General features: G+C 50.7%; 1 long non-coding RNA gene across 2 annotated transcripts in view; it reads right to left on the bottom strand.

The window, feature by feature from the left end:
• Positions 1–10,964, bottom strand: part of LOC101436573 (uncharacterized) — a 46,784-nt gene extending 35,820 nt beyond the window's left edge. For both annotated transcript variants that reach the window (XR_011645708.1, XR_188268.5), the window contains exons 1-2: positions 10,652–10,964; positions 278–478 (exon numbers count right to left, since the gene is read on the bottom strand). This is a non-coding gene — a long non-coding RNA (uncharacterized lncRNA). The remainder of the gene's footprint in view (positions 1–277; positions 479–10,651) is intronic.
• Positions 10,965–26,954: the final 15,990 nt, after the last annotated feature.

Here is a 26,954-nt window from a genome sequence, read left to right as displayed (position 1 = left end):
CAAACCAATGATCCTGCATCCAAGGCCCTCGTTGATCTGGCCCATGCCAGCCTTTCCCCTGCTGGGCACCCTGCTATCCCCTTAAAACATGAGTTTAATCCACAAAACAATTGTGGATTAAAAGGAATGGGAGTTACTTTTTCCATATTTTATGAATGAGAACTTTGAGATGCAGAGAAGTTGCATGACATATTATTTGGGACCATTTAGTTGCAACAGATAGACCCTTATCGCAAAAAAGCTTAGGCAAAAAACAAACAAACAAACAAAAACTAACCTGCATAACTAGGAAGTCCAAGGGTAGTGTTGACTTCAGGTCAACCTTGATCCAGGACATCCACCACAGCACCAAGACTCCATCTTTGTCAATCTCTTTGCACTGCTTGCCGCTGCTTGGCTTTATTCTCCATCTCTATCGCCATGGTAGCAAGATGGCCCCAGCAGCTTCATATTTCAGTGGTCATTAGAGCCCATGATACTGTGGAAAGACAAGGTCTCTTTCTGGATTGCACTGGCAAAGTCTCAGAGAGAAATCTGATGATTAGGTCTGGGTCATTTGCATAACCTTGAACCAATTATTTAGCCTGAGAATAGGATGGACAGAGCCTAGGACCAGGAAAGAGCTCAGTGAACTTAATCCCACACCACCCAGGGGAATTGAGCAGGATTCACATAGCATGGGAATGAGGTTGCTCCCCAGAGGCTTGAAGAAAATGCTTACCTCATAGACCTCAGTCACACAGTTAGGTAGTAGACGGAGTCTTTCACATTTTTTAGTACAACGTTTTGGTGCCAGATTAATTAAAGACTGAAAAGTTACATGATTTTTAAATGAAATTGTATTTTCTGTGTTAGACAGTTATATGTGTTGCTTCATTTAAATTTCACCGCAGGGGTTATGCTCACTATTTGCATTTTGCAGATGATGAAGGTGAATGTCAGAGAGCTTAAGGAACCTGCTCAAGGTCAACAACTAGAATATGGGTAGGGCTAGGAGTCATTCATCTGTCTATTTCTACTTGATTCTGCAGGTGAACCAAGTGCCTTGCCATCCATCTCTCCCTCCTTTCCCCAGGCCTGCTTGGCTTTAGGTACGACATACTTTAGGTGTGGGCTCAGCCCCAGCCCAGCTTCTGAATCCCTCTGAGTAGGGCAGGAGGCACATCAGGCACCACCTCAGCCCCCGGCTGCAGGGCGAGTAAACTTGCTGCACTGTGCAGGGTATAGAACTGGACCACTGAGTTCTTGCAGCCACTATAAATCCAGCTGTATTTGACCAGTGAACTCAATGGGTTGTTATATTGGCCTTCTAAAATCCTGAATTCCAACCAAATTAGAGTCATATCTTGCAAACTATCATGTTTGGGTGAGGCTCAAATACCAGCGAAGGGCCAACCTCTAAGTCTCATGATTCCAGCCATGGTGTAGGGCCATGTTCCAGGCTGAGGGATTCCCCAGAAATAGGATCTACACCCAACTGATTCATCTCACTCCACCACTCTGGTCTACTGATTTCAAAAGCAGCCCTAATCCTCCCACTCTCCCATGTCCACACTTATTATAATGAGACTTTGCAGAACCTCCCATCAAAAGGCAGAGTCCATTTCCCACCTTTCAAATCTAGGCTGGCCTTGCAACTTGTTTTGGTCAATGGACCACAGCAAAAGGGCCTTTGTGCCAGCCCTGAGCCTAGGCCTAAAGAGGCTAGCCGGGTGGGAGGTGAGAGCTTATGTGGTAAGAAGAGCCCTGCCTAAGCCAAGGCCATCCTTGACCAGCTGATGGCCAGTGGATCCCTGTGAGCAAGCTGGCCGTGGATTAGCAGAGCTGTCTCTGTGAACCACCTGCTGACCATGGAGGCATGCGTGAGCCCAGCAGAACAGAAGCACAGTTCAACTGTTCCCCAACATGTTAACAATGGCAAGTGCTTGTTACTTTAAGATATCGAGTTTGAGAGAGGTTTGTAACTCCCTCATCACTAACTGATCCAGCCCCCATGGACATCTCTGGCTGCTCAGATGCCAACCCCAGCCCAGATTAGACCTTTGGACCTATTTGAACATCTGGTCAGCTTCACTCCCTCACTGTGGGCCACATCAAACCCTAAATCCATTCAGTTTCTCTCTCCAGCTCCCAGACAAGGTCCCAACATAGATACCAGTTGGTTCTGACCAAGTTATGATATTCTGAGTCCTAAGCTGCCATCAGAGGGGCCCATGGAGAGCACAGCAGATGCATATCCACTCTCCAAGGCATTTACCATCCACTTGAAGAAATGAGATGTGCATCCAAAAAAACAATCTATAAGCAGTAGTCCCCACTCCGCCTTGTACATATTCTAGCAGTTGTCTGTCAGATGAAATAGTTACTACTTATCAGTCTGTCTCGAGCACTAAGATGGGAGCTCCTAGGGGAGAAACAGGCCTAGTTTCCCTCATGAATCCCCAACACCTAAGCTCTGCTTGGATCAGAGCAAGCACCCAACACCTATTTCCTGAATAAATGAATGCAGGCATAAATGTATGCATGAATGAATGAATGAATAGTACAAGTAGCAGGCTCAAGTGCTAAATCAAGTGGTGCAGAGAGTAAGGGATCAAGTTCAAGGGCTAGTTGGCATGTACCAATGGGTCAATAGCTGTATTAGATAAAGGCATGAGTAAATGAGTAAATGTGTGAGTCATTCATTGCCATCACACATATACGTCATACATTCTGAATATTCATTATGCGTCCATCCACGTAGACAGCTGTGGAAGGAGCATTGCAGTCTGGGTGGATTGATCTAGTCCTTCCATTCACTAACCATTTACCAAAGGTAAATGCTTCCATTTTCTCACTGTGAAAGGCGACTTTAAATCAGAGGATTTCCATAAGAATCACATGAGATCATTTGTTCTTCCCCCTAACAAGCAATCATGGAGTATCACCAGGCATTTGTCCTTGGTGACTTAGACAGTAAGACTTAGCCCCCAGCAGGAAATTGCTCCAAGCCCAGGGAAAGACATCTTCATCCGGGCTAGAGAAGCAAACCTTGTAAGACAAAGCACAGCGCCACTGTCCTAAGGGAGGGGAGCCCCAGCCAGAGCCCCGCACACAGCAGGCACTCACCAAAACCAGACAGCACAGGCTCCACTCCACCCAGCGCCTGCAAAGGCTGTGATAAGACGCCTGCACCTCAGTGACCCGTGACACCTGTCTTCTCTATTGGTTCTCAACTGTTATTTTCCGCCGGTCTCGCTGTGTGCCTCTCATTTACTTTCTTCACAGTCCTGATGTTTTCCCATTACCTGTTTTGTGGGGCGCCCCTGTGTTCTAACCTGCAACCCCTTGACCCTGGCTGAATACAGCAGTGAGCAGAAACCGGAGACTGCAGCTGCCTGCTAACGCTGTGGTCCCAGCCTCTCCACCGCCACTCTGCCACTCCCACGCCTGTGTAATCCTGCAACACTGAACCTCCGTGTTTCAGTTTCCTCATTTGAAAACTGGGGACAATAATGCCAACATCATCGAGGGTAACAATTATAACTATGTTTTATGAAATATTTCTTATGTGCCTGGCACCATTCTAAATATTTTTATGTTATAGCTGTTTAATTCGTATAATTCCAATGATTAGAACTCCCATTTTACAAATGGAGAAAGTGAGGCTCAGGGACTATGGTTACCTCACCCAAGGCCACACGCAATGAGCAGCAACACAACCGAGAGCCAGACTGAGGCTGGAGCCCGCACTGCCAGCCCTCCTCTCACACACAGACTCTTCAGCGTCAGCATTCAGTGGGAAAAGGGTGTGCAGAGGTCTCGGTCCTGTGTCTACCACACAGTAAGGACCCAAAAAAAGAGAAGCTCCAATCCACTTCCCCAGGCACATGGAGGGAGAGAAATTTGTCCAGGTCCATATTTGGGTGAAATGATTAGGCCACGGATGAATAATATGACAAAAGATAAAAAGTTAGGACCACCTAGGGAGCCAACTCAGATAAGAGTCCTCAGCCGGGGCGATTTGTACCCCCACCCCCACGCTGACCACATCTGTCACTCTCTGGATGCATTTTTGCTTGTCCCGCTGCGGGGGTGGGATACGACCGGCAGTCAACAGGTAGAGGCCAGTGAGGCTGGTAAACGTCCTCCAAGGCAGGAGACAGACCCGACAACCCCACCACCTCAAAACGTAAAACAAGAATTATCCCACCCCCATGGCAATTGTGCCAAGACTGAGAACCCTGTCTTCACACACGGAGACTGGAGCATGCTCACTGGTGTAGGCTGATTGCCCAGTACCCACCTTCACATAGAATAGCCACAGATAAATATTTATTGGACCAATGAATACATAGATGAATGAATGATTTTTCAGTTCTAAGATGCTGTCAATTGAACCATCCACCCCCAACAAAGCAGTGGTTATTCAGAAGGAAAACAACATCACCATATTGACTGTAATATACATCCCAAAGTCAGAAATGATAAAATATCACATCATAGAGGGGAGGGGGGTGGATATACTTCTCAGAATTGAGTATATAGAGAATATTCTTTATGTTTTAAAATCCTTGAATCAAAGAGAAGGCAATCTTTCCAATGTGGATAGAGCCCCCAAAATATAGCCTAAGACACATTTAGGGCCTTGCTTAGCCTCCCAAGTGGCAACATAATCGAGTACCAGGATCAGGAAGAGATGCTATCTCAAGCATCAATGATTGGCAGAAAGCTGAACTGAGATGGATTATGAGCAAATGTCTCAACTCAGTGTAATAGACACCATAATTGATTAGTGATGTCTGCATAGACATAGGAGGGGCATGATTGATTAATGATGTCTGCATAGATATAAGAGGGAGAGTAAGGGCATGCATGACAAAAACTGGTTATCTCTACTATCATCAAAGGAGAACTGTACTTTGACTCTGACTACATGCTTGTGGGCCTCAGCTTAGTCATAGAACAGCCATACCCTTGGGCAAAGCAGTCTACTTCCCCCAAACTCCATTTATTCTTCTGTAAAGTGTGTAGTATCTTAATTCCATCACCTGGTTTTTGTGATGAGCCCTGTTGGGTGCAATGAAAATGCTTCTTAACCTGTGGTCCCCATGTAGTATCTGGGAGCTATCTAGTCTCTATTTTTCATACTGTGCTCTTGAGCCTTACAGATATTAATTAATTGGTGCAGGGCATTGTATAGCAGTTTGGAAGACATGCTTACATTGTTGAGATTGCATTATTGGGGCATCTTTTAGGTTCATCTCTGGACTTTTTACACCTAGATAAGATTTCAGGGCTGAGCAGGCTTTCATGATGGAAAATTGACTAAGGAATAAATTATTGGTCTAATGAATGTCCTGTCCTGACTGATTTTGGAATCACCTGAGGACAAAAAGAAATCTGTCCACTGCTGAGAATAGGCAAGGAGCTGTCCAAGCTAGTCTCCAAGAGGGGCCCTGGTGAACTATGCCTACAACATTCACATTCTTTTATAACCCTTGCCCCCTCTTGGGCTGGTCCTATACTTTTAGCCAATGGAATGTGGAGGAAATGACACTGTGTGGCTTCTGAGCCTAGGTCAGAAGAACCTTTGCAACTTGCTCTTTGGTCTTCTGGAACCTTCACTCAGGTGAAAACCAAATTCCATGTAAGTAGTTCGATGACCCCAAGACAGCTATGCTGTAAAGTAACCCAAGCTAGCCAAGCAGAGAAAACACACAAAGAGGGAGATCTAGCCAAGCCACAGCTGTTCTATCCATTCCAACCAAGCTACCAGACATCTTGGATGCCTGGCCCTGTTGAATCTTCAGATGACTACAGTCCCAGCTGTCACATGAATTGAATCCTGTGAAGAAGCAAGAACCACACAGTTAAGTCTTGTTAATCCATAGAACCATGAGGGATAACAATTATTTCAAGTTACTAATTCTGGGGGTAGTTTATGAGATATCCAAAAGAAGAGCCATGTTGGATGAAAAAGTAGCTTTTTTTTCATGCAGAGAGGAGAAAAACTTTCCTGACAAAGTACTTATCTCTTTCTCTGGAGGAGGGACAGAATGAAGGGGAGTTACCAAAGGTCAACAGTCATATGTCTGGTTAACCACTGACTTAATTGTTAAGACACTGAGTTCAATCCTCCCAATGGCTACAATGCCCAACATCCTCCTAGAGGGTGACAAGACTCTGGGAAGCTGAGTCCAGCAACATCATCTGCCTCTAAACACTCATATTTCCACTTTCTCTCCTGCCACCAGAAAAGAGTAAGAATGATGCCTCCACCTCCCTTCTGCCTGCCGAATTTCATGCAAGCTGTTCTAATTGGTAGAGTTCCTTTGACATCCAGGACTCTGGCTACAGAAAGTGCTTTCCTAACTCTGCAGTGGGAAGGCACAGAATGGAGTGGGAATGGGTGCTCAAGACCAAAAAACTTTATCCAGGGGATTCCTATTAATAATAGATGTGTGTGGAAGGACCCTAGCTATGAAAGAGGGAGAGAAAATAAAAAGGGGAGGGGGAGAGATGCAGAAGGGAATGCACTGGTTGGCATTAGCCGTGGGCAAGTCAGGAAGCCTTTACCCAAAATATGGGTCAACTGCATACAGATGGAGTCCCTAGCAATTTTGGAAGAAAGTTCACTCCAAGCAGAGGGAAAGAGCAGTACAAATATGAAGGAGCATGGAAGTTGTATTAGTCAGCCAAAGGGGTACTGATGCAAAATACCAGAAATTGATTGGTTGGTTTTTATAAAGGGTATTTATTTGGGGTAGGAGCTTACAGATACCAGGCCATAAAGCATAAGTTACTTCCCTCACCAAAGTCTATTTGGAGCAAGATGGCTGCCGATGTCTATAAGGGTTCAGGCTTCCTGGGTTCCTACATTCCCAGGGCTTGCTTTTCTCTGGGTTCAAGGTCCCTTCCTTCCTGGGGCTGGCTTCTCTTTGCTCTGCATGCTGACTTCCTGGGGCACCAGCTTAAGTCTTTAGCATCAAACTCCAACATCAAAACTCCAACATCAGAAACACTCAACTCTATTCTTCACCATGCCTTTTATCTGTGAGTCCCCACCCCTTGTGGTGGAGACTTCATGCCCTAATCATAACTCAGTCATGCCCAGGTACAGATCAGATTACAAACATAATCCAATATTTCTTTTTGGAATTCATCAATAATATCAAACTGCTACAGAAGTAGATATTTAGAATTTCTGTGGCTGGAGTATAAGAGCCATGCAGAGGATTAATAGGAGATGAAGCTGGAAAGGTCAGCAGCTGTCTGATCCTGAGAAGCATCGTAAGCCAGGCTGTGGCCTTTAGACTTTGTAGTCAGAGAAACACAAAAGAGTTTAAGAAGAAGAGCCATGTGCTTATAAAGGACAATCATGCTGGCAGCAAAGATTGGGTAAGGCAAGAGAAGTAACTGGGATACCAGGAAAGAGGCTATTTCCAAAGTCAAGGTGAACCTTGCACAATACATAAAAATTAATTCGAGATGGTTCATAAACCTAAATGCGAAAGGTAGAACAATGAAGCTTTGAGAAGAAAATACAGGAGAATACCTTCATGCCCTTGGGATAGGCAAACATTTCTTAAACTTGTCACAGATAACACTAGCCATAAAAGAAAAGGTTGATAAATTGAACTTCATTAAAATGAAAAACTTCTGTTCCTTAACAGACACCAGTAAGAGTGATAAAATAAGTCATAGACTGGAAGAAGATAGTGCAGCACATACAGAGCATATCCGAAAAAGAACTCATACCCAGAATATATAAATCAAGACTGACAACTCGACTGTTAAAATGGACCAACAGGGAAGCAGATGTGGCTCAACTGAAAGAGCATCTGCCTACCGTATAGGAGGTCCAGGGTTCAAACTCAGGGCTTCCTGGCCCATGTGATGAGCCAGCCAATGCGCAGTGGGGCTGTGTGCAAGGAGAGCTGTGCCATGCAGGGGAGTCCCCTGCGTAGGGGAGCCCCACGTGCAAGGAGTGCACCCTGCAAGGAGAGCCACCCCATGCGAAAAAAGCGCAGCCTGCCCAGGAGTGGCACCGCACACATGGAGAGCTGATGCAGCAAGATGAAGCAACAAAAGGAGACACAGATTCCCAGTGCTGCCAAGAATGCAGGTGGATGCAGAAGAACACAGAGTGAATGGAGATAGAGCAGGCAGACAATGGGCGGGGTGGAGGGAAATAAATAAAAATAAGTCTTTAAAAAAAAAAGGACTGACATTTTAAAAAATCAAATGGCAATAACAAGCATTGGTGAAGATGTGAAGTAACAGGGATTCTCCTACATTGCTGATGGAAGTATAAATTGGTCTATGCACTTCAGAAAACTATTTGACACAGTTATCAAGTAAAGCTCCACTTAGTCCTAAAAATTAAGAGAAATGGAGACTTATGTCTACCAAAAGACATGTACAAGAATGTTCATGGCATAATTCATAATAACCAAAAGCTGGAACCTGCCAAATTTCCATTAAGAGTAGAATAGGTAATTCAACTGTGATAGAGTCATACAGGGGAACAGTTCTTAGTAATGAAAAAGATCTACGGCTAAATGCAACAAAATGTATTTATCTCACAGACATAATGGTGAGAAGTAAGAAAAGGCTATATGCAGAAGAATACGTATTGCATGGTTCCATTCACAGGAAGTTCAAGGCCTGATGCTGTTCATCTTGAGGGGAGAGATCAGATAATAATTACCTTTGGGTATCAACTGAGAGGGCATAAGGGATTCTGCTGGGGTGTTGGAGATATTCTATATCTTGATCGGGTGGGTACACAAGTATACATATGAGGGTGCACTGGGATTCACATGCTTTACTATATGCAAGTAACACCTAGATAAAGGAAAAGGCCAGGTAAGCTGGGCGGAGAGTCTCTTGGGAGCCAGCCCCTCTACGAATGGAGAAGAGGTGGCACTGACAGATATTCCAGGGATGGCACAAGCACGATTGGAAATCAACTGGGTAGAAGGCAGTGGAGCTGAGGGCAGACTCTGCTCTTATACAGGAGCTCAGCATAGGGAGAGAAGAGGGATGGCGGGAGAAGTGGATGGAATTGGGAGCTTCATCCTGGCTCTCAAATGGTGGGCCAGATTTGGTTTGGGAGAACTGGTGGACAGAGGAGTAAACCCATCCCCACGAATAAAGACTGATGCTAACACAGCACAGAAGGTGGGTGTGATCGCAGCCCATCAGTGCAGGGAGGTGATTCCCCTCCCCCCTCATTATCTCTTAAGTTTTTGTGATAAGTGTCAGGAGTTTGGGGGGGGGGTTGTTTTTTTTTAATCACTTTCGGACAAGGAGGCGATGAAGAAGGCTCCAGAGTGGAAAAATAGCTACTCTAGACACACTTTCTTTCTAGAGAAGGAAGAAGTGGAGGTGGGGGAAACAGTGGCGATTGTACTGAAAATGCACAATGCTGCATTCTTTCAAGAGAAACGCTGTCGGAATCTGAAACCCACTTTATCACAGCTGTCAAAACAGACTCAGGCAGTACATAATTTATAACCTTGGGGTGGTGGCTGGGGGGAAGACGCCTAAAAGATGGGTTTATTTTTCTTATTACTATGTATTGGCTAAGAACAGCTCTACCGACTAGAGCAGGCGATGAACTTAATCCCGAGCAGACACCCCTGAGCGCGGTTCCGAGCCTCCGTGGCTGGGCTCAGGGGCTGACTGCAGCAGACACGGGGGTGACGCCTGCGCCCCACTCTGCATTGCCGACCCCGTGGTGGGGACTGAGGAGAAGACACGGCCCCGCTGACAGAGCACCTTGTCCAGTGGGCAGCAGACCAGACGCAGGCGCGGACTGCACAGAGACCTGCGGGGGGTTGCAAAGGGAAGTCTCACACCGAGGCCAGCCGGGAGCTCGAGGAGAGCGCGGTGGCCGAGCCACTCGCCGCAGGGCTGGTGGGACCCGGAAAGGGGGCTCCAGGCGGGGAAAGAGCGCAGGCAGAGGTCAGGGGTCTTTGGGGGGAATCGGTTCTCCTTAGGCCATTTCAGAGACCAGCAGATGCTAAGTCCACACCCTCCACTGATTCGGGTAAACACGAGAAGGGAGCTGAGAACAGGCGCCGCTCCCTCCTGGAGAACAGACGCTGGGCCAGGAGACTGGGAGGGGTGGGCGGCCGCCAGGGGGTCTCTGCAGGCCAGGGTGGGCCTGGGGCTCTGTGCTGCTTCCCCAGCGATATTCGGGGTGCAGGGACGGCTCTCGGCTTGCATAAGGAGACAAGGCGCCCGCCGGGGTGGGGTGGGGGGCGCCCAGGGCGGAGCAGGAGGCACCCGCGGGGCTCAGCCAGGCCCCGGCCCTCCTCGGCCTCCTCTCAGCCCCGCTCCCGGCCCCAAACCCTGGCTTGGCGGAGAAAGGAAAGCCTGAGGGGAACGGCGACGGAAGGCAAGGGAGGTCGAGGAAGCCGGGAAGGGGAGGGGGCTGGGGCCGGGCACGCGGCAGCAGAGCAGGTCCCAGCTCCGCCCTGCCCGCGGGGGCCTGGGACCCGGACTCGGGACTCGCCCTCTGTGAGCTCCACGTCAAATCTGCGGCTCCGAGGCCACACCTGTGTCACCCGGTGCCCGCGAGGTGAGCTGAACTAGAACGGTACCGAGCAGGGACTCCGCGCCGGGCGCCCTGCGGGGCCCTTCTCCACTCCGCTTTACTTACCCTCGAGGGCGCGGAGGAGTTGTCCAGACAGGGGGCCGGGGCCCAGCTTCGCGGTGAGGGGCCTCAGCCGGCTCCACCCCTCCCGCCTCACGGGATCCAGCCGCGGGAACCTGCTCCGGGCCTGCAAGGCGCCGAGAGGGCGACGGGCGCCCCGGCCCCAGCGCGGAGCCCGGGAAGACCAAGGTCCCGGGAAGGCCGGGGTCCCGGAAAGCCGGGGTCCGGGAAAGCTGAGGTCCCGGAGGGCTGGGGTCCAGGAACGCGGGGTCCCGCCGCCAGCAGGGCCAAGCCCCGCCCGCAGTTAGAGTCCCTCCTGAGGCCCACCCCTCCCGGCTTATGCTATTTCCCTTCCCTTTTAACTTCTTTTTTCTCTGCCAGGAGTCAAGATGGCTAGAGGACAGGCTTCTGTTTTTAGGTGTGGTTTTTGAAGAGAGCTCTTAGGCCGTTGTTTTAAAATCTTTTCTGGGAAAACTCACTCCCAGAGAAAAGTCTGTCTTCGGAGCAAGAGCATTTCGCGGCAGTAATGGGTTCTGACCTCCGGGGATTCCTGCGCGGCCTCGCTGGCCGGGGCCTCTCGCCCCCAGCGTCAGGGCAATCCCTCCGCCCCGGTGGCACTGCTGAGCTGGGGCTGCCAGCCGGCGGGGCTGTCACCCCCGCTCCCCACTCCCCAGGGGAAGCCCACTCAGCACGGCCCTGCGGACGGCTCGGAGTGACGATGAGGCTCAGGCCTGGGGGGGGGGGCCACTGGAGGGGCAGGGGCACCCCAAGGAGTGGGGGGAGGGGGGTGGCTCAGGACACAGACCTACCTTGGGGACCAGAGCCAGGGACCCCAGGTCTGCAGCAGCCTTCCCCCACGCCTCTCAGTTGGAGGAGATGAATGTGGTGGTTCCACCCTTTAGGGAGAAATTTCAGGGGCTCGTGCCCCTCCCCACTGCCTAAGTGAGGGTACAACCCACTCATCTCCCCATCACGCCCAGGGGACTGTGGGAACCCAAGGCAGGGACTCTGGGTCTCACTTGCTGCTGGCAAAGTCCCCCCAGCAGGCCCTGGGCACAGCCCCCCTCTCTCCCCCAGCTGCGAGCTCCCCTCCCCTCACCCCAGCAGGGCTCTGGGGGTCTGTGCGGGGGAGCGAGGGCATCCCCTCCCGCCGCTGGCCACAGCCCTGGAACACTGCCCAAGGAGACGCATCCCCGGGAGTGCCCCAGCCCAGCCGGGGTGCAAAACCCTCCTTGTCCCCTCCCCCAGGCAAAGTGGCTCAAGCAAGTCGCAGGCCTGGAGGACCGGAGCTCCTGGGTCCCAGCTGCTGAGGCAGCTTAGTCTAGAGCAAGAGGGAAGGAGGCTGGGACGCCGCCTGGAAACGCCCTGCTGCTAAGAACAAGGCTGGAAAGACCACAAGGGCCATTTGGAACTCAATGCCAGGGTCAAGGGGAAGCCCCCAATAACCCAAACAGGCCGCTCATTGGTCCCCTGAGAGCTACCAGGCGGGATCTAAGGCAGCCAGCCAATCAATCAGAGCAGCACACAGCTGGCCCCTCCCCCACATGAGGAAGGGGGAGGAAGAGTCTTAAAAGGTCTACCTGGGCGCACACACCCATGTGTGGCTGTACTGAGCTCATTCCTGGTTTTCTTGTTTCTTAACAGACTCCACTTCCTTGCCGACCCTATGGCCTGTCCGTAAGCTCTTTTATGAGACATGGCCGGGAACCTCGACGCCCAGGGCGGCTGCTAACATACCACGTGCTTTCCTCTTGGGAGCCTCTCGAGGCCCCTGCAGGTGGGCAGGAAGTGTTGGGCCCAAGGCAAGGGAAGAGGTGGTTTGTTTTAAAATACTCCTAAGATGGGAAGCCAATTTGGCCCAACGGATAGGGCGTCCGCCTACCAGATGGCAGGTGACGCCCACTCACCACGGCAGGGGTGGGAGCCACGCGATGGCTCTGGAGCAGGGAGTTGGCAGCTGGAGGTCCAAAGTTCAGCGGCTTGAAAAGGTTTCACGGGCACCGGGCGCGCTCTGCACACTTGTGCATTGTCTGACTGCTTCTGTGCTGCAAGAGCTGAGCTGGGTAGTTGCAACTAGGCCCTGAGTGGCCTGCAAAGCCTAAACGACTTACTGTCCGGCCTTCTGCAGAAAACGCTGGCCTGCCCTTGGCCTTGCCAAAAGAACACGCCCCTCCTGTCCCCTCCCACAGGTGGGAGTGCTGGGCTGCTGGATTCCTCCTGGGGGGTTCCAGCCCCCGGCGGGTGCATTTTGTTATCTTGTTATCTCAGGAGGCAGAGGGTTTGCTGTAAAACCGACATGTTTGGAGACTCCACGCCAGGACAGTGGTCTGACGCGGGCCCGCTGCTTGGGGTGACCCAAGAGCTGGCAGGCAGCTGGGCCCCACGCCTCCCTCAGAAAGGACTGGGTCAGCACCAAGGTATCCTCTGCTACCTGGGACACACGCACCTGCCGTGGTCCATCGTCCTTCGAGGTTTGGAGGTTGGGACCCAGGTTCAAAAGGGAAGTGAGAAGGAGAGGGCAAAGGAAGGCTCTGGAAGAGGCCATACAGAGAGGAAAAGAAGGGGTGCCACAGATCCAGCCGGCGGCCGCCCATCATCTTGGCTTTGGTTTTTGACCCCGGCCCTGAATTATCTTTGAAACTGCCCCAGGTCTCCTTTCTGCCTCCTGAACACAGGAAAACTGAGTCAGGGGGACAGAGAGTGTAGACAGGAGCTGGGAACCACCTGGACAGGCCAGGAATTCTCCAGTTGGCAACAGGGTGCTCTAGGGGAAGATTCAGTCTGAAACTCAGCCAAAGTGGTGGGAGACGCAGGTGCCAAGGCAGAGATGATGGCTCGCTTTGGGGGATCCCCTTCTCCCCGGAGGGCAGGGTGGCAGGGGACTAGCTGCAAGCTTTGTTCCGCAGGTGCCTGGAAGGGAGTAGCCGGGAAACGGTGCAGAGCAGAGCGCCGTCCACTAGGAGGCAGCACCATCACCAAAGTTGGGAGTCTGGAAGCACCCCAGGGGGCTGCGGGGCCAGGGGGTTTAGTAGAAGGACACAGGGGGAATGACTCACAGAAACCGTCCCAGCTGCTGAAAGCCAGGCTGGTGGCCGCCTGCCCTGTGTCCCAGCTGCTCCCGTTTCCTTCTTCTCGGAGGCCCCTATCCAGGAAACTCGTCAGCTCCTGGCAGCCCCAGTTGAGGACAGAGAGGAGGGAGATGCAGCGACTGGGCCACTGCCAGCCTGTGTCCCGTGAACTGTCTACCACGGCGGCAGTGAAGCCAGAGGTGGACAGGGGCTGACATGTGTCTACCCTGGGCTGGGAGAGCGTGACCAGGAGAGCGGGTCCAGCCTGGGGTGGGAGGTATGTGAAGGGTGCACAGGACATCACCGCGGGGAGAAGGAGAGAAGACCCCAGGGTGTGAGAAGGCCTGGGGAGGGCACGCTGGGCTGCCCCAGCGCCTTCACAACACCAACGTCTGCTTCCCACTTCCAGTCTGCATCTCCCCAGGTTGGAAACCAGGACCCCGCCCCAGGCCCCTCCCAGGGACAGCAGGTGTGTGACCCAGGCTCCTGCCGTCACACACCCGCAGGTGAGACAGTGCTTCCAAAACAAGTGGCGCAGGGGCAAGCACCACGCAGTCCATCCTCGGAGGGCGCCCCAACTTCCGGCCCGTGGCCACGTTTGACGATGGAGCACTGGACCTGGCTCAGCCTCCGTGCCTAACCCTCTGCCCTCCTGGAGATGCTATGCCATCTCCTTAAATCAACTCCTTTTGTCCTTTAAGCACAGGGCATTCTATGGTTTGCCACTGAGCCCTTGACTCACTGTCCAGGGCTTCGTGGGTGAGGGTGTGGATTTGGGATTCCGTCCTCAGAACATCAGGAGTCCTGGGAGGCTTTGTGCAGGGGCTGACGTGGACAAACGTGTGTCTTCAGAGACCTGGGGGCGGGAAAATGGGGGTGCAGGTGGAGGTGGGCTGGGCGGAGGAGGGTGTGGCCTGGCCTTGGCAGCTGAGGGAAGGGCAGGCCCAGGTAAGGGGAAATGATGCAGCCTGGGAATGGATTGGAAACAGGTGAGTGAGTGAAGTGTCAGCCCTGAGCTCTGGCATCTGGTCTGCACAGCCGATGGGCTGGAATCAGAGCGGGGAGAGCATCAGGGAACATGAAGTCACGTGGGCTGCCTGGGAGAAAGCATCCGGAATTTCTGTTTCCCCTCTCCTCTCTCCTTCTTTCCTCTTCCTCCCTCCCTCCCTGCCTATCGTCCTTCCTTCTTCCCCTCCCCCCTCCCCTAGTAACTCTGCCATATCATATTGTTGTATTTCATAAGAACTGCACTACCCAGTGTGTCCAAGGACAGCGTTCACTTCTCTGGGGCAACGGGCTCTGCTGGTGGGAGCCTCTGGGGATGGGCGAGGCCCCTACATGGCCAGCACGCAAGGCACCCCATGGCCAGCATTTGAGACGAGCCCAGGGGCCCACCAGAGGCCCAGGGGATAGTCCTCAGGAGTGGGGCTGGCGGAGGCCCTGGCCGTGGAGGGAGAGGATGGATGGAGAAGGAGATGTCACATTTCCTTGCAACTCCTGGCTCGTCCAGCAGACTTCCAGCTGTCTCCAGTGGTCCAGCTTCTTGTCTACGTGTTCTCATCCATAAATACATGAGTGCTACAGATACAAATGGCTGAACGTTCTGCTGACCCTCAAGTCCAAAGTAAATCATTTTCTTGCTTAACATTGGTCACCAGAGAAGAAAACTATAGAGGGTGAAATATAAAAATATATTTTTATGCCCTGTGGGCAGGTTCAAACTGAGGTAGAACAGAGGAGAATGCAGCTCCTGTGTATAAAAAGCCAAAAGAAATTAAAGCAATAAATCTGGAACAATGACAGAAGGCAACTTAATAAGACTTCCCAACAAAGGTACATTTTGAACAAAGACACACACATCACCACAAATTCCACCATCACCACACTCCCACCACCAACATCACCACTGCTTTAGAAAAGCAGAGTCAGATGATGAAAAACGAAGGAGAACTAGGGAACTGGTGATATTTCTATGGACTTTACCGATTTTCTTACCCCATCCAAGTCATTGAATAATGCATGAGTCAATTTTCTGAGCTGTAAAAGGGAAATAATAATGACTGCTTTGTGACTGTGCCAGACAATTAGAAAATAAATTTGAAACTTAGAAAAGAACAGGTGATCTTTCTTCAGACTAAAGGATGTGGAATCCCAGTAACAACAGAGAGAAGCAGAGTTCCTCCGGCTGAAAGAAGGGCTGGCCTCATGCTGCCCAATTCCTGGGTCTTCACCATCCCACTCCTCCTTTCCTCCCCCCGGAGGCTCCCAAGCAGGGCCACGGTGGTGCAGCAGTTTGGATTGCAAGGACTGGGGGAGAAAGTTTGGGTCCTCCCTGCCCACCACCCTCAACTGGATGGGGACACCAATGAATGCCAGCAATGCCATTTGGGGGAGTCCAGAGGACAGTCATCTCAAAATGCCAAACCAAGGGTTGTCCTAAGAGCCAAGGGAGGCAGGGCTGGCACCTATTTTGTGCAGGTCGTACACTGAACAAGGGTGCCAGTGAGAGCCAAAATCCAGCCCACCTTCCCCTGGTGGGGGTGGCTACATCTTCCCAGCAGAAAGGGGACCTTTGTGTAACTTACACTAAGACATCCTCTAGGCTAACTGTGCACCCAAGGGGAAGGGAGGGGGAGGGAGGGGGAGGAGAGAAGGGGGTGGAGGGGCTCCCTGTATTGGTGAGTAAGAGACTGGCCTCTGGTCAGACTGCCTGTGTCCAAATCTGGGCCCTACCATTTACTTGACCTTGGCAGTCACTAACCTCAGTGACTCAGTTTCCTTCTCTGTAATGTGGGAACTGAAGCTGTGAGGCTTAAACCAGTTAAGGTGAGGTCATGCCCATGAAGAGAGCTGCAAGGGCTCAGTGACTGTCCGTGTCGAGATGGAAGTCCCACCCCAGGCTAGGCAGCATGTGAGACCCTGGGACGCAGCAAACAGGAGGCAGGGCCAGGAGGCAGGCTGGTGGACAAAGCTGGAGAGTGATGGAAGTCCAGGAAACCAGCTCAGCCAGGGAGCCAGGCCTCGGGACAGAGCTGGCTCAGAGAGATTCCAGAGGAAAAGGAGTTGGTGATTGGGTTATGCTGAACTTCTCTGCTCTGCACGTTTGGAAGCAAAGTACAGAGTAAGATCCCACTGCTTGCCACCATCCGCCACAGCAGCCTGGCAGAGCCGCCCCTCCCAGCTCCCTGCCCCTCTCCACACCCCTGAGCTCCAGCTGCAGTGCCCCTCTATGCTTTGTCTTCCTTGGCCTCATCTCATCCTGACTCTACCCAACCCCCAGCCCCCATCTCAGCATGGTTTTGAAAACAAACAGAACCCAGTTCCACCTGGTGAGCTACAGCAAGGCTTTCACCTCAGTGGCTCATGTGCTGTCCCCCAGGATGGCGCAGACGGACTCCAAGGCTACTGGGGAGTGGGGATGATGCACAGAGGCTCAGCCCCTCCCTGCTCAGTGGAAAACAAGGACTGTGATGGTAAGTACCTCGTGGGTTTGTTGGGATGATTAAATAAGAAAGTGGATTTTAAAATATTAGAACACTGCCCAGCACACAGTGCTCAATAAATGCTGCTGTCATTACCGCTCATTTGCTATACTCCCATGCTTGCTTCTTGCTGCAATTATTTCTGTCCCACCCACATATCCTGAGACACTGTTGCATACCAGGCTCTGAGCTCTGTTGGGTTGAAGAGGGGCATGGTTTTGCCTTCAAAATCTCGATCTTAGGGGTAACGAAACTCATAGATAGTTATTATTACCATTCACCATTCTCATAACCATAATACAAAGTGATAATTATCTGCCAGCTATTGCTGAACAGTGCTGCATAACAAGCCAGCCCCAAACTCAATGGCTTATGACAGTAAACATTTGTGCTCACACTTGACAGTTCTGTAGGTTGATGGTAGGTCAACTGGTCTAGACTGTGTGTGGCTGGTTTGGGCTCTAGATTGCAGGTCTGGCCCCTGTCTGTTGCCCATGTCTTCCTTCATCCTCAGAGCAGCAGCTACTGGGGACAGGCTCTTCCTCATGGCAGATCACCAGAGCTCAAGAAGCCAAGGCCAACTGCACAAGCACATGGCAAGCCTCCACGCACAGTTTATCCACTAATCTGCCATTTGTCCAGGAACGTCGCACAGCCAAGCCCAAAGTCAAGGTATAAGGATGTACACTCACCCTATTGACTGTGAGGACAGGAGCGGATATAGAATGTGGGGGCATGAAGGTTTGGGATGAATCTAGTGCAGGAATTGGGACTTTAATTGTGGATACAATGGAGCCTTGGAAGTGGAGGAATAAAGGTCCAAGCCTGGGTTTAGCACGATCGCACCAGTTCCTACGTGAAGGATGGGCCACGGGAGGAAAGGCCTGGAAGCAAAAGACCTTAGCGCCAACCCCCTGGGAGGTCCGAGGGAGGAGGGCAGGGGATGAGTCAGAGACAGACCACACCCTGTAAAGTTGAGAGCTGGTCCGGCACATTTTCCAAACAATGAAACTATCTCCCTCAGGTCATGTGGATACTTGAGTACCACAGAGAGGGAGAAATGATTTTCCCAAGACCCATTAGCAAAAAATCAGACACCACCAGGATGAACATTTCCTTTCATGTGCCACCAGCATGGGCTTCCCTAGCTCCCTCCACACAGCAAATGCACAATATTCGTTGCCATTTGAGAGGTCTTGATTCTCCAGAGCCATTGGAAACCACACCAGTTACTGGAAACCAAGAGGTCAATAGCTGATCAATGCCAAGACTGTGAAGGCAGAGGACACACCATCGAAACAGCCCCAGCACCACACACAAAACTCAGGGTGCCTGGGAGCCTTTGTCTTCCAAAAAGAAAAGAGAAAACTCTTTAAGTTGAGCAGTGAGGTCACTGATGAGGCTGCCACATGTACCAACAGCTGTCAGGAGGGGATGAAATTAGATTAAGAGCTTTCATTTTAGGTGGTTGGAAAGTTTTTGCCTGTTACTCCCTCAGGACACTTGTGTGTTATTTCTTCAAAATGAGCCCATCTTAAGGGGTCTTCTCACTGTCTCCCCTACACCCTGTCTGATTCCAGAGGGCTTGGCAGGAGTGAGGAGAGCTGGGATCCCCTCCTGACGCGGCTGTTGATTTGTTACTGATTTGCTGGGTGCCTCCCATATGCAGTAGATCCTTAACGGGACAGGCAAACACGGCGCTGCCCTGGTCCCCTCCGTCTCAGTAAGTGGCACCACCCAGCGGCTGAAGCCCAGCATGGGGGGATGCTCAATTCTCCTCTTCCCTTCGACCTCCACCCACCCACATCTGCTGCACCAGTGGGTCCTACCAGCTCAACCTTCACGTGCGGCCACTGCTTGCCATCACCCTTACCCCTCCTCATCCAGAACCTTGTCCCCTCTTGCCCGGACAACTGCAACAGACCCTTACATGCTCCCCCTGCCTTGCCTCTCCCTACACAGTATTCTCTGCACAACCATCCAGGTGGCCACTACAAAACACAATCAGGTCACTCCCTGGAATAAAACCTTCAAAGAAGGGGAGAATCGTGACTCTACAATGGAGAGTCCTGGGGGACACCACCCTTACCAAGGGGTGGAGCTCAACATCATCGGCACTAAGGCTTGCTGAATCATGCTCCCTCACACCATGTGATGAAAAGGGCCTCTCTGCGCATGCTTCCCCCCAAACCCATGACCTCAGTCCGAGGAAACAGCCGACAAATCCCAGCAGAGGCACAGTCTACAAAACATCTGACCAGTGCGCTTCCAAAGCATCACGGTCATGAGAGAGCAGGGAAGACTGAGAAGCCAGTGCAGGTTGGAGAAGACTCCAGCTACATAACATCTCCTGGCCATGGGAGATCCTGGATGGGATCCTGGAACAAAAGAAGGACATCTATGAGAAAACTGAGAAAACCAGAATGATGTTGTCCATTTAGTTAAGAGCATGGTACCAATGTTAATTTTTCACTTTGATAAATGGACCATGGTTCCATCAGATGGCTGTTAACATAAGGAGAATTTGAGAGAAGGATAGACAAGATCTTTCTGTATGTCTTTGAAACTCTTCTGCTAATCTAAATGCTGGACATTATATATACTGTCATAACCCACTGAAAGTACTAGGGGAGAGTGTAAACTACAATGTAAACTATAATCCATGTGGTGCGGCAATGCTTCAAAATGTATTCACCAAATGCAATGAATGTGCCACAATGATGAAAGAGGTTGTTGATGTGGGGGACAGGGATATATGGGAACCTCTTATGTTTTTTATGTAACATTTTTTGTGATCTATGTAAAGCCAAAAAAAACAACAATTTTAAAATAAATAAATAAAAATAAAAGGCCTCTCGCACTCAGAATAAAATGCAAACTCCTAAGAGCCCACGGGGTCTGGCCCCTGCCTCTCCACCACCTGCCTCCACCCTTCATGCCCACTGGAATTCTTTCTGTTCCTCAGGCATGCCAGGCTAGATCCCATGAAAGCGCTTCTGCTCTGGTTGTCCCTTCTAACTGGAATGTTCAACCCCTTAATTTTTAAATGATTGGTGTCTTTCTGACAATCTAATTCTCTTGCCTTCTTTAATCACTCAACAACTCTTTATCCCATCAGCCTATTTTAATGGTCTAGGTAGCACTCATTTCTGATTTCTCTGTATTTATTTACCTATCTGTTGCTTACCTCCTTTCCCTAGAATGTAACCTCCATGATGCAGGAATACTGTCTGTCCTCAATAATGACAACAGTGTCTGGCACCCTGCAGGAGCTCACCAAATAAATATTGAATGAACAAGCAAATGAATGATGCGGGGAAAGTTATATAATCTCTCTGAGACCGCGTTCTCTACAGAAATGCAACTACATACTTAGCTCAGAGAGCTGTTTTACGATTGGCCCAAAATATGTGAAAACTCCTAGCACAGTGTCTGACTCCTTCTGCCGGTTCAGGTGAGAGGCACAAAGCTGTGGGTCACGGGGAGAGCCGGTGGGGTGTGCTCAGAGCAATCCAGCAGCAGGGAATGGAGAGGGCCAAAGGCTTTCCCCAGGTTTGGATGCAGTCTAGGGTCCTATGGAGAGAGAAATGAGATGCCTCATTGAAGAAAGCCCCAGAAAAGCACCAAGGTGCCAGATCCACATGTACAGCAGTGGGAGATGCCAAAACAAAAGCAGAAAGCACTGCAGCTGCAGTGGGCACAAATCACTAAATCACTACCCAAGATATGAAGCTGCTGTTGCAGCCTCCATGTCCTCATTCCAGACAGCAGGAAGGAGAATGGGGGAAGGCAAAAGGAGACATTGCCCGCTGAGTAAGACGCCTGTGAAGGAGCACTGCTGAGGCCCATCCCACAACTTGCACTTCGTTCTTACTGGTCTGAACTCAGTCACATGGCCAAACCCAACTGCATGCTGGCTGAGAAATAGGATCTCTTAGCTTTGCCCCCTCTAACAAAATGGGCATTTTATTGCTTTGTTCTTAGGGAAGAAGAGGAGAGCAGATATAGGCCACCTGCAGACTCTGTCCAGGTGGCTCCTGCCCAGTTGGCTCTTGCCTAGGACCCTCTTGACTTGGTGGGCTTGGCTAAGATGGCAGGGTCCCAAGGGTGACCAGAGGGAAAGAGGTATGCCCTCCAGGACTAGGGCAGGGTGGTCTTTGCCTGCGAGTCGGCCGGGAGCGGGGACTTGGTGGCATCTACCATTGCCTAAGCAGGTGCATGTCTCTGGGCTGAGCTGGGACAGGGCAGAGTCCAGGAGGTCAGAGGTGATGATGGGGGAAACGGGACTTGCTGCATGGCACTGGCTGGCACATCTTGGAACAGGACTAAGCCAGGATGGGTTTGGGGCCAGGGCACGACACCCACAGGTGGGGGCCTTGGATCAGGAGCTGGGGACGCAGCCCGTCCTCTGCCCAGCCTGTGGTCCTCCAGGACGCCTGAGCCCTGAGAGGCCCCCAGGGCAGGATATGGAGACCAGCACGGTTCTCCACTCAATCATGTGTTTTTAACAAAATAGAGTTCTTTCCATGTTAAAGTAAGCTAACCACAAGCACTGACAGGTGAGGTAGCTTCCATTGCACAACCGAAGGTGGTTTATTTTATTAATTTTTTTTTTAATCCCAGCACCAGAAACCTAGGCCTGAATAAGACACTCCCCTTTTCTACCCTGGGGGCCCCCTCCTCCTACCCCACTGCCCAGCCTCAGCCCTGGCCCCTGGCCCCTGCCCTTTGGCCCCGACCTTCTGAGAGCCTCCCACTCCTGGCCCTGCCTCTGTCTCCCTCTCCCTCTAGGCCACTCCTGGCTGCCATGTCGGACCTGAAACACGTGGTCTCCCAGCCAGCAGCACCGGCCTCACGAGCCTGTTAGACACATGGACCCTCAGGCCCCACCCCGCCTCCAGCGTCCCCACCTGGAGATGCCCACAATTCCCAGGCCAATCCCACACGCGATGAAGCCAAGGCTGGAATTCCCAGGTCTCCTCAGCATCTAAAGGATAAAGCTCGGACCCCTTTGCCGGACCCTGTAAGACACGCCCTTCCCCTTGGCCCCCTCCCCCATCTCTCCAAACTCATCTCCCTCCACTCACCCCCAGACCCACCCAAGCATCGTGAGCAGCATTTCGCCAGATGCTGCTGCTGCATGTCTCCATGTCCGGTCCCTTCATTCATTCAGCTTTTGTTAACTCATTCCTTCTGCAAAGATGTGCTGATATGTCAGGTACCAGGCTGGGTGCGGGGGTTCCAGAGCTCTCACCCCGGAGGAGCTGACCATAGCCAAAGGGAAGTTGCTGAGGAGGGGGCAAGGATTAGGCGTTCATCGATTGCTCACGGAGAGTTAATTATATCTGTGTAAGTGTCATGGAGGAGATGCTCCATGCGGTGGGAGCACAGAGCAGGGGTGCCATTAGAAGACTCCTCTGCCAAGGAGACAGCAGAACCAAGAAGGAGGAGAACAAGAAGGAGGAGAAGACACACGGGGCAGAGGAAAGAGCGTGGGCAGCCCTGATGGAAGAAGGAAATCCAGAGCCTGTGGAAGGTGGAGACAGAGAGGAGAGCGGCTCCCAGACCTGCCCGGCTTTGAAGGCCAAGCCGGGGCATCTGGCCGGGTGGACGCAGGGGGCTTAAATGAAGCCCGACCCCATCTTTGGAATGACTGAGCTTTCCAAAATGCTGCTCCCCTGGAATATTTCGTGTTTCTACATAATTCACAAAGCAGAAGCCCGAGGTGCCTTAGGGGTTACCCCCGGGTTTTCCTAAGGCAACTACAAACCAGCAACCACTGCTGCCTGTCACTTGTGTATGAAATTGATTTTTTTTTTGTCCGCTTCTGTTGTCAGCAGCTCGGGAATCTGTGCCTCTCTTTGTTGCGTCATCTTGCTGTGTCAGCTCTCCGTGTGTGTGGCACCATTCTTGGGCAGGCTGCACTCTCCTTCGCGCTGGGCGGCTCTCCCCACAGGGTGCACTCCTTGCGCATGGGGCTCCCCCACGCAGGGACACCCCTGCATGGCAGGGCACTCCTTGCACACATCAGCACTGCGCACGGGCCAGCTCCACACGGGTCAAGGAGGCCCGGGGTCCGAACCGCGGACCTCCCATGTGGTAGATGGACGCCCCAACCACTGGGCCAAGTCCGCTTCCCTGAAATTGATTTACTACTAGAGAAGGGGGCATTAATCCAGCTGCAAATTTTCTCTGCTGGGACATGAGGCAGTACATTTCAGCTAGCCAGCAGCAGTTCAGATTCAGCTTGAAATATGATGCTTATGTTGTGTGTGTGTGTTTTAATAAAGGGGACTCTTTTTCAGATTCTTAATTGACAATCACATTCCCCATCTAAAAGCCATGGCAGATGATGAGATCATAAAAACATGAAGCAAAAAAATGCCTGTTCTCTGCCTTTATTGACACTTCAAAACACAGAGTTAATTGAGCGAGACTTTTTGTCTGTGGTCAGGAAATTCCTGAGTATCAGAAGGAAACCAGCTCAACCAGAATAATTTATTGACACCTATTAAATGGGCAGTGGCTTTCTAAGAACAATGAACAATAATAGTCATTGTCATCATCATCATTATCACCACTATTTATTGACTGCCTACCACATACTGGGCACTGTATATAGCTATCTCTTGTGATATCTGAAACTACCCTGAAAGACAGGCTATTTTTATCCTCTTCCTACTGATGGTAAGCAATATGCACAGAAAAGGCAAGTGACTTATCCATGGTTGCACAGCTAGAGAATGAATCGGATTCTAACCCAATTTCGTATGTTTTCCACCACATAATACAGATCCTCAAGGGGTGCAGAGCCTTGTCAAGCTTTGGAATACAACCCCCTAGCCATACTTGAAATTAGGATGTGCTTTGTGCTGTGGGTTGTATCCTTTCTGCTGCCCTCAGCTACTATCTCCCCAGTCCTCTTCTGCCATGGGTCCCAGGGGAGACATGATGAGGCTTCTGCCCTAAATCCTCACTCTTCCCTTGATTGGATTATTTGGACTGGACTTTGCGGCAAGTTTATCTACAAAACAAAGTCAATTTCAAAGGACATTTTCCTGGCTCTGAGTGGCGTTACAAGGATTTCTTCCAGAAGGGGTCATTTTCATCCCCAATCTCATTCACAGATATTTTTTGAGCACCTATTACATGCCGTGAGAGCCCTCAGTGCTGGGGAAGAAATGATGTGGCTCTTGTATTCTTGAGAGAGGGAAGCCAGTGAGTTAGAGCACCATGAGACAGTGTTCTTCATTCATCTTTCCCACCTGCGTGCTCCAGCCATGGCCAATGGCCCACCTTCTTGCAGAGCCTACCACTGAGGTGGGTGAGAGCAGGGTCGGCCAGCAGTGGCAGGCACACTCTCATCCATGCCACCCAATAACCCTTCTTCTCTTCCCTTCCCTTAGCCAGCAAAACCCACCTCCCATGAAAGAGGCTGAAAAGGCCAGATCCTCACATTCCCAGACTCCCTTGCAGCTAGAATGGTCATGTGATGCAATTCCAGGCAACGAGATTTAAGGAGAAATATGTGAGAAGCATGTCCCTTCCTCAACAAAAGAGGTAGAAGCATAAGAAAAAAGCCCCAGCCCTGTCTCTTTCTGACCCTGACTTTTATTTTGTCATGTGAGGAGAACAACCATCCTGTGGCCCTGAAAAAGACTTCAGGACATATTGAGGATGGCAGAGTAGACAGAAGGAAAGATCCCAGGTCATTGATGGCATCCTTAAGCTGCAGAATCAATCTTGGAACTACCCGCCCCAGATTTTATGTTTTGTGGGAATTATTAGTAAACTTCCCCGGTATACATCAGTCTTAGCCTGTGATGGAAATACACTAAGATGACCCCCAATGGGTCATGCCCTTGTGTGATCCCTCCCCACCCCCTTGAGTGTGGGTGGAACCTGTGACTTGCTTCTAACCATGAGAATGTGGCAAAGACCATGCGATGTCACTCCCTTGATTGGGTTAAATAGTGTAAGACCCTATCTCAGCAGACTAGAGAGAGAGCATGCTTGGCCTTGAAGAAATAAGCAACCATGTTGGAAACTGCCTGTAGGGGGGGCCACACGCGAGGGACAGCAGGCAGCCACACAGCAGCAAGAAGCCTGCCCTCAGGCATCCCAATGCAAGGGCAGGAAGTCTGCCAATGACCAGAGTGAGCTCGGAGTGCATTTCGAGCCTCCAGGTGGGAACACAGCCCTGGCCAGCGCCTTGCTGCAGCCTGTGACACCCTGAGCAGAGGACATGGCTAAGCTGTGCCTGGGCTCCTGACAAATACCATGGCGTGCTATTACTCAGACAAAACACATTAAAATTGGTACATCACAGGGAGTGGATGTAGCTCAGTGGTTGAGCACCTGCTTCCCATGTACAAGGTCCTGGGTTCAATCCCCAGTACCTCCTAAAAAATAAATTGGTACATGACAGATGTTCAGATAAAAGGCTCTCAGACCCTAAAATAGGGAAAAATGAATTTATTCCCAGCTGGGGTAATAAAGGAAAGCTTCATAGAAGTGGCAACTGGACTAGGATATATTTCCTTTTTTGAAATTATTATTTCATTTTTTTTATTTTAAAGTTTGGTTTTAAAGTTTAACTTAAAAGTTAGGGTAGAAATATAAGTATGTTCTTTCACGAACTACAATGAGATTTAATAATAGGGTGGTATAGGGGAAAAACTACGCCTAATGCAAACTATGGACTATAGGTAGCAGTAATGGTTTAACATTCTTTTATTAGTTGTAACAAAAGTACCACACCGATGCGATGTATCAACAACTTGGGGGCTGGGGGGAATAAAGGGTATGGGGCTTTCCTTTTTGGAGCAATGAAAATGCTCTAAAAATTGATTGTGGCAATGGATGCTCACTCTGTGATTATACTGAGAACCACTGATTGTATGCTTTGATGGATGGTGTGGTGTGTGAATACAGCTCATTAAAACTGCTTTTTAAAAAGTTAGGGTAGAATAGAAGAACAAGAAACAAATGATACCAAGCCCTTTCTGGGTTCAAATCATTTGTGAGCTGCAGGCCAATTGTGTGATGGGCAGCAGGTCATTTTACCTCCCTTGGATTCAGGATCCTCATCTGTCAAATGGAGACAACAAGTCCTGCCATGTGTGATTACTGAGAAGATGAAGTTAGCTATTGCATTCGAGTGGATTTCTGCTGCTTGTGCCACCCGCATTCATCCCCTCCTTATCACCGTATGCTGGTGTCCTCCTGGGCCCACCCCCTGCCTCCACTCTCAGTCCACGTGCTTCTAGTGGTGTTGACTCCACCCACAAAAGACTCTACTGCATGCCCCACCTTCCAGGAGTGGTCCAGGGATGGCCACAGGGCCAGTCGCAGACGGTGAGAGGAGATGAGACTTTTGCTGGGAATTCTGAACTGAAGTTCTTCTCAGTCCCACGCTGGAAAGATGTGGGTCCACAGCAGCCATCCTGCAACAAGGAAGGGAGGATAGTGACACCACAGGGGAAACCATGGAGAAAGATGGAAAAAGAGAAACGAGATCCTGACATTGTTTGAAAGGGATATTGTCATGCCTAAAACCAGACCATCCTCTGGATTTCTCAGTTATAGGAGCCCATCAATAATTTTCGGGTGCTAAGCCAGTTTGGATCACTTCGATCACCAGCATCCAAGAGTCATAATTAAACATGCGAATAACGAGCCTAGAACGGGGCCCGGCCTCGTTCAGCAGGAATGCTACCTGCTTTTTTGACTCTAGTCCTTTGGGACAGAAAAAGTTCT

The sequence above is a fragment of the Dasypus novemcinctus genome, chromosome 14 (genome assembly GCF_030445035.2).
Source record: "Dasypus novemcinctus isolate mDasNov1 chromosome 14, mDasNov1.1.hap2, whole genome shotgun sequence".
Taxonomy (NCBI): domain Eukaryota; kingdom Metazoa; phylum Chordata; class Mammalia; order Cingulata; family Dasypodidae; genus Dasypus; species Dasypus novemcinctus.
This window is presented reverse-complemented; position numbering and strand designations above follow the sequence as displayed.